This window comes from Arachis hypogaea, chromosome 14 (assembly GCF_003086295.3).
Source record: "Arachis hypogaea cultivar Tifrunner chromosome 14, arahy.Tifrunner.gnm2.J5K5, whole genome shotgun sequence".
NCBI lineage: Eukaryota > Viridiplantae > Streptophyta > Magnoliopsida > Fabales > Fabaceae > Arachis > Arachis hypogaea.
This window is the reverse complement of record NC_092049.1, coordinates 109,352,625-109,361,509: the sequence shown is the minus strand read 5'-3', so window position 1 is coordinate 109,361,509 and position 8,885 is coordinate 109,352,625.

Here is an 8,885-nt window from a genome sequence, read left to right as displayed (position 1 = left end):
TGCACTGGGTCGTCCAAGTAATACCTTACGTGAGTAAGGGTCGAATCCCATGGAGATTGTTGGTATGAAGCAAGCTATGGTCACCTTGTAAATCTCCGTCAGGCGGATATAAAATAATAATGGAGTTTTTGAAAGTAATTAATAAAATAGGGATAGAAATACTTATGTAAATCATTGGTGAGAATTTCAGATAAGCGAATAGAGATGCTTTCGTTCCTCTGAACCTCTGCTTTCCTGCTATCTTCATCCAATCAGTCTTACTCCTTTCCATGGCTGGCTTTATGTGATACATCACCACTATCAATGGCTACTTTCGGTCATCTCTCGGGAAAATGATCCAATGCCCTGTCACGGCACGGCTAATCGTCTGGAGGCATCACCCTTGTCAATGGCTTCATCTTATCCTCTCAGTGAAAATGGTCAACGCACCCTGTCACGGCACGGCTATTCATTTGTCGGTTCTCGATCATGCTGGAATAGGATTTACTATCCTTTTGCGTCTGTCACTAACGCCCCGAAATCGCGAGTTTGGAGCTCGTCACAGTCATTCATTCATTGAATCCTACTCGGAATACCACAGACAAGGTTTAGAATTTTCGGATTCTCTTGAATGCCGCCATCATTCTAGCTTACACCACGAAGATTCTGGTTAAGAGATCTAAGAGATACTCATTCAGTCAAAGGTAGAACGGAAGTGGTTGTCAGGCATGCGTTCATAGGGAATGATGATGATTGTCACGTTCATCACATTCAGATTGAAGTATGAATGAATATCTTAGAAGCGAAACAAGATGAATTGAATAGAAAACAGTAGTACTTTGCATTAATATTTGAGGAACAGCAGAGCTCCACACCTTAATCTATGGAGTGTAGAAACTCTACCGTTAAAAATACATAAGTGAAAGGTCCAGGCATGGTCGAGATGGCCAGCCCCTCTGATCTAAGAACCAGGCATCCAAAGATGTCTAATACAATAGTAAAAGGTCCTATTTATAATAAACTAGTCACTAGGGTTTACAGAAATAAGTAATTGATGCATAAATCCACTTTCGGGGCCCACTTGGTGTGTGCTTGGGCTGAGCTTTGAGTGTTGCACGTGTAGAGGTCCTTCTTGGAGTTGAACGCCAGCTTTTTTGCCAGTTTGGGCGTTCAACTCTGGTTTTGGCTCCTTTTCTGGCGCTGGACGCCAGATTTGGGCAGAAAGCTGGCGTTGAACGCCAGTTTGCGTCGTCTATTCTTGGACAAAGTATGGACTATTATATATTGCTGGAAAGCCCTGGATGTCTAATTTCCAACGCAATTGGAAGAGCGCCATTTCAAGTTCTGTAGCTCCAGAAAATCCACTTTGAGTGCAGGGAGGTCAGAATCCAACAGCATCAGCAGTCCTTCTTCAACCTCTGAATATGATTTTTGCTCAAGTCCCTCAATTTCAGCCAGAAAATACCTGAAATCACAAAAAAACACACAAACTCATAGTAAAGTCCAGAAATATGAATTTAACATAAAAACTAATGAAAACATCCCTAAAAGTAACTAGATTCTACTAAAAACATACTAAAAACAATGTCAAAAAGCGTATAAATTATCCGCTCATCATGCCTCTAGTTCAGAGGGCTTTCCACTTGTGGACCCTTGAGTGTCATTGCTAAGGTTTCTCCACTTATCTTGAATTACAACAAAAGAATAAAAATTAAAAACCCTAAATTGATATTAGACGCGAAATTCAGAATCACATCACCAACAACCCCCAACTCAGAACACCAACTTTGGCCACACATCAAAGTCAGAATAAAATCAAAATTAAAACAGTACACCATGAGCATATTTTCTTAACAAAGAAAACAGAACACTATGAGCCAAAACAACTTCTGCATATAACCAATCAACAAAGAAGCCAAAACAACTTCAATTTTTCAAGCTTTATTCCAACTAAATCTGAGAAATTGAACCAACAAACATACTGTTCTTGTTATCACCCAAAAAACAAAAGAGCTTCTTCTTGTCTATTCTCATCATACATCCAAAATTAGCCAGAGATTAAACATATCAAATCATTCAAAAAGAAAAGAAAGGCTGGGATAGGGGCAAGAACAGTACCGATGCTCGATGGGGGGAGAATCTGGTGGAGGTCACGCGTTTGGGGACCAGGAGAGGCGCGGACGAGGCTCTATTCCGATGCAGAGGAGGCACGGGGGTGGTTCGTCTAGTGCGCGACTTGGAGGCCGGCGGGAGCGCAAAGGATGTGAGACTGAGAGGCAGCGCAGAGGAGGCACGGGGTGGCTCGTCTAGTGCGCGACTTCGAGGCAGGAGGGAGCGCAGAGGATGTGGGACTGAGAGGCGGCACGGAGGAGGAGCCAGACGAGGCTCGATTACGATGCAGAGGAGGCACGGGGGTGGCTCGTCTAGTGCGTGACTTGGAGGCCGGAGGGAGCGCAGAGGATGTGGGACTGAGAGGCGGCGCGGAGGAGGAGCGACAGGCGGCTTGAACCTTGAAGGAGACGCGGAAGAGACAACGAGGGTTGGGACTGGGAGAGTGGGAGTTCAGTGACGGTGAGTGAGAATCAGAAGTGAGAACCAACCTACTAACCCTAATTGTTAAAAAGTTATATATATACTCCGGGGCGGGTTTACCCTGAATCTGACCCCGCCCCGCCCCGCTCATCAAACCCGCCACGGTTCAGACCCGCCCTGCACCGGGTCGGGTTTAAACCCGCTCCGACCGGGTAGGGGCGGGGCGGGTACCCGCGAATACGTGTACTGCTGCCATCCCTAAGTATCCATGCCCTGCATCACTTTAGATTCTAATTTGGCGTTGATTTCTTTGATTGTGTTGTTTTTTTTATCTTTCTTTAGGCCTTAAGCCCCTCCTGTAACAAAAAAAAAAAGAACACATAGTATAATAGAAATCATTTGACATTGATATCTTCTGCAATAAATATATATATATATATATATATATATATATATATATGCTAATAATCATTTTTACAACTCCCATATTTGTTATCTCTATTGCATCTCTGTTGTTTTAACCATTTGTCCAACTCTAATTCTAAATTCCTATCCCAGAATCCACTAAATACTAATATTCTTTTTAAGGTACCCAATATTTTCATACACATTATCATAAGTCTCCATTGTAGTCCATCTATCTCAATCACACTAATCTACTATTATTTCTTCACCATCTACGTACTCAGTTATTCCTCTATAACAACAAAATCTCCCCATATAATAAACCGTAATGCTAAAATTATTCATCTTTACCAATCCGACCATGATTAGAAACAACTAAATAAAAAACTTTCACTAACAGAGCATGTATTTCACCTCAAACACAAATCCTCAACAAAATTAATCATGTACCAATAAAGTTGTTAATACGGTATGAATGTGGATCTCAAATTCATGTTAGTAGGCTTAATGGTGCTTTTGGTAAACTACAGAGATAGGCCAATTTTGAGGACTCCAATAAGGCCTGGAGCTAAGTGTAGAATATTTTTGTTTATAGAAAAGTTTTCTTACACTCATAAGAAGTATTAAACAACTCAACTTGACTCGTCTTTTCTCTTTTGATTCTAAAAAAAAGACATCATCTATCAATGTAGTTTGGAACATGGATCACATAGAACAACCTACTTGGTAAAAATGACAATATTTTATCTAAATAAATAGGGACCAATAAGTCCCTGAATAATTTAGCAATGATAATATGATACTTAATATACCAACTGATCACCCGAATGTGATAACTAGATAAATTTCATTACGAGTTAATGGTAGAAATGACGGAGGGATCGTGTTGTTTTACAGAAAAAAAAGTCAGGAATTAAGTGAATTCTTTTTTAAGGTATTGTATTGTTTTTCGTAAAAATAAATAGAGGTAGAATTTGTACTTCACTCTATTCTTAACTAATATTCTTAAAAAACACATGTCCGTAAAATCTAAATAAATAAGTAAAGTCTTGTTAACATATTTTTTTAAAGGACATATTAGAAAAAAAAGTATTTCTAAAAATGATTGAAAAGATAATATTTTTAATATATTGAATATATAAAAATTTTAAAAAACTCTATTGGTATACTATTAAGAGAAATAAATTATACACGTACAATATAGTATTATACTATTGTTCATATCCTGACCCAAACATTATGGCCCATGTTCAAACACACTAAAAGGCCCAATCTAAAGATTGGCCTTCACGACCCACCGACCTTTTCAGAGGAGGTCGGATTTAACATAGACTCCACCTCAAAGAAGTCGGGCTCGAAGGATAGCTGGCAGATAATACTTATTCAAATAAGTAACTGCCCCTAAAATCTCTCGATCCACTTCTAGGAGCCATATCCCAACTACCCTAAGATAAAGGGACGGTTATTCACCATAAAAGGTGGAACTACTCCAACGGTAGTTATTGGATCACCACTATAAATACACTTCAGGTATCACCAAGTTCCAATACTTTTTAAACCTGCTTACCCTCTTGCTGACTTAGGCATCGGAGTGTCTTTGCAGGTACCACCCCCTATTCTTTCATACACACAAGTCGGATGGCAGATTCCAGACGCCAACCAAGTCAAAGACCACCTCCTCTTAATGCTTGGGCCGATCTAACAAGCCCAATCCACCAGTTTCATGTTACCCACGTAACATTGGCGCCGTTGTCGGGGAGAATCAAGACACAACAACAGAGCCATAGTCACTCACCAAAGGGTGACTAATCAGCACAGAGAAGGCACCTCAGGGGTAAAGGACCCAAAACGAAACTCCTCTGAGGGACACGAATTCGGCAAAGAAGGACAACCCTATGCAACTAATTTCATGGGATTGTTCCATGGCCACCAGGGACGGCTAGAAAGCCTGAGGAGGGAGGTCGAGCGAAGAAAAGAGCTTAAAGAAAAGCTCTCAAGATTAGAATCCGCTCTCTGAGGACAAAACTCTCGCAGTGACCGAGAAGATTCTCCCTTGGGAGGGGAAGACCCGTTCAGCGAGGACATAATGAGGACAAAAGTTCCAAGGAACTTCAAAAGCCCCGATATGGACCTTTATGACAGGACTACCGACCCAAAGCATCACCTAAGCAACTTTAAAAGTCGAATGTACCTAGCCGACGCTTTTGATGCTACTCGCTGCAATGCCTTTCTGACGACCTTGACAAAAGCAGCGACGAAATGGTTCGATAGTCTCCCCCCAAGGTCAGTCACCAGTTTCAACAACCTCTCGTGTAAGTTTCTTATGCGACTTTCAACCCAGAAGGACAAAGTAAAACACGCACCGAGTCTCCTGGGAGTAAAACAGAAGGTCGGAGAACCTTTGAGGGACTACATGGAAAGGTTCAATAAAGCGTGTTTAGAAATTCAAGATCTGCCCACCGAGGCAGTGATCATGGGCCTAGTAAATGGATTGCGAGAAGGCCCATTCTCACAGTCCATCTCGAAAAGCCCCCCGACTTCTTTAAGTGATGTACAGGAAAGAGCTGAGAAGTACATCAACATGGAAGAAAATTCCAGGTTGCGAGAGCCGAGTTGGCGACCTGGGCACTCTCACTCATCAAAAGTGAAAGAGAGAGAGCCCAAGAAAAAAAAGAAGAAGTTGACTTTGAAAGGCCTAGAAGATACCACTCCTATACTCCTCTACGACTTTCCCTAATGGATGTCTATAGGGAAAATTGTCACACTGAAAGGCTACCTCCCCCTAGGCCCATCAAGAACAAGAAAGGGAAAAGTCGTAGCGAATACTGTGAGTACCATAAGCTGTATGGTCACTCAACAAATGAATGTTACGACCTGAAAAAATGTGATAGAAAAGCTGGCTAGGGAAGGTCAGCTTGACAGATATCTCATGGAAAGGTCGGATCATCATGGTAAGAGAAAGCGAGATGAGGAAGATCGAAGAGACCCACCACCACAGACCCCGGAAAGACATATACACATGATCTCAGGAGGGTTCGCTGGAGGAGGTCTCACAAAGTCATCTCGGAAGAGACATCTGAAGGAAGTCTACCAGATCGGGGGCGAAGTCCACGACCTTCCAACCATCTCATTTACTAAAGAAGATGGGCAAGGCATAGCTCCCGGACACGATGATCCGGTAGTAATCACTATGATCAATGCCAACGGCCATCTACACAGAACCCTGGTGGATCAAGGGAGCTCGGTCGACATCCTGTTCAAACCAGCGTTTGATAAGCTGGGATTAGATGAAAAGGAATTAAGAGTTACCCTGATTCCCTATATGGGCCGGGGGATACACCAATAAAGCCACTAGGATTCATGCCCCTACACACAACTTTTGGAAAGGGGATAAAATCCAAAACTCTAAGCATCGACTTCATAGTCGTCGATGTGGGTTCGGCCTACAATGCTTTAATAGATAGAACAACCTTAAATCGGCTTGGAGCAGTGGTGTCTACCCCCCACCTTAGCATGAAATTTCCAACGCCAGAGGGAATCGCAACCATCAGGGGAGATCAGAAACTGGCAGGAAAATGTTACAATGAAAGCCTAAACCTAAGAGGAAAAGGCAAGGAAGTCCACACCATTGAACTCGGAGGAGTTCGAGCTAAAGGAGAACTACGACCACAACCCGGGGGAAAGACTGAAGAAGTACATGTCGGAAAAGAAGAAGGAAAGAATACCAGCATAGGAGCCAACCTGAGAGAAGATTTGAAGCAGAATCTTATAAGGCTTCTACAAAAGAATTCCGACCTCTTCGCCTGGAAAGCCTTCGACATGCCAGGAATAGAACCCGAGCTCATATCGCATAAACTGTCAGTATACCTCGGATCACGACCTGTTCCACAAAGAAGACGGAAGCTCGGACCTGAACTAGCTCAAGTGGTGGAAGAACAAGTACAAGCCCTCCTGGAAGCCGGCTTCATCAGAGAGGTCAAGTATCCGGCTTGGCTGGAAAATATGGTGCTAGTCAAGAAATAAAATGGCAAGTGGAGGATGTGCGTCGACTACACTGACCTAAACAAGGCATGTCCAAAAGACCTATATCCACTCCCAAATATTGATACCTGTTCCGAGGGTTACCTGAAACTGAAGGTCGATCTCGGATGAGATCTGCTATGGTAGCCGGAGCTGTCGTGTCTGACTTGTTTGACTTGGTGGAGCTGCTGATCCTTTATCACCGGAGGGTGGTGGTACCTGCAAGAGACTCTGATGCTTAAGTTAGCATGGGCTTTAGGCAGTTATTTTTTGTAGAATTAGAGTATGAGTTATACCTGGGTGCTCCAGTGTATTTATAGTAGTGTAGAGTGGCCTTTAAGATAAGTTTAGTTATCTTATCTTATCTTTCTTTAGGGGAGTCGCCTTATCTTTCTAGACTTTGCTCCCTTTAGCTTTGGGCTGTGTTCCTTTATTTGGGTCTGTTTGGGCCTCTATGTCGATTTGGCCGAGCTCATTTGAAAGAGGTCGGTGTCGACCAACCTTTATAAGAGGTCGGCCGTTTTTGTCTTCAGTCAGTCTGGGTCGCATAGCTCGACTCAGGGTAGGAACAGTGCCCCTGCTTGAGCTCGATCTTACCCTTGAGGTCGTGTCTTTAGACTTTGACCCCTTTGAGGAAGTCGTGCTCGAGTATTTTGTCTTTAGTCGATCTCCTGTATAACTCCTGCTTGGATTCCTTGAATGCGAAGCATTTTCTTCCTTTTCTTTTTTAATTGCAGCGCGCGTTGCGCTTTCTTGGGAACGTGCGAGGGTTTTAAAAGCTCATTAATTCCCCTTTGCCGTTTCCTCCTTTCCCTCTTTTGCATTTGAATTTTAAAGAATCATTTTTCATTTTCTTCTCTCCTTTCTTTTCGCTCTTTGCTTGTTATTTGCTGTGGTGCTTTGTTCTCTTGTTTTTACGCCCCCAAGCCTTCCATTTTTCCTGAAAGCGAATGTTTGGCGTGGATTTCGTCGTTCTTTTGATTTTGAGCAGTTATAGTCTTCTCCTCTGCAGGTTGGTCTTTCTTTTTTACTGCATGCTTTCACTATCGCGTGTTTTCCAAAGTTTTGATTTTTGCTTGAGTTTGCCTTGAAAAGTTTGAGTATTTCTGCAAAAGATTGCATCTTTGTGCCTGATTATCGTTGTGATGTGCGCCTTTCGTGTTAGGGCATAGACTGTTGACTTTCCCTTTTTCTGGCGTTCTTGGCTTGTTGTTGCCTCCAAAGGGTGCCCCTGGACTTTAGTGTGAGTCCTGGGGACTCCCTTTTACTGCCGAATCTAATACTTGCTGTTTTACTTTTATTTGACCGAGTTGTTTCCTTATTTGCCCGAGTTGTTTGGTAGTAATCCAATTTTTCTTTTTTTTCTTATTTTAGGAATAGTTGGCCTATGTCTTCCCGCAAAAACATTGTTGAGATGTCTACTAAGATCCCTGATGGCATGTCTGACTGGCTGGACTCCATAGTCTTAATGTGTGTTACCGTGGCTGACCCCGAGTATTGCGTGAGGCTTAGGAGGTTTCATAGGATTTGTAGTAATAGGGATGATGAGAAGAACTATGAACTGGCGTCGCCTGACCCTGAGGAGAGGGTTTGTTTTTCTTCTTTAACTCAGGGAGAACATCCCTTTTTCTATGCCTATGACTACTTTTTTAGTCAGCTGGGTATCACCATTCCTTTTTCCGCTTTTGAGACCGACCTTTTGTGGTCATGTAATGTGGCCCCTTCTCAGCTCCATCCGAACTCATGGGGTTTTATAAAGATTTTTCAGTTGTTGTGTCAAGAATTGGGTGTCCGACCTACCCAAACTCTCTTTCTACACCTTTTCGTGTTGACCAAGCCTGGGGTAGCTAAGAAGAAAGCCTCTTGGATTTCTTTCTGAGCTACTCAAGGAAAGAAAGTGTTTTCGATGTATGATGAGTCCTTTCGCGACTTCAAGAACTATTACTTCA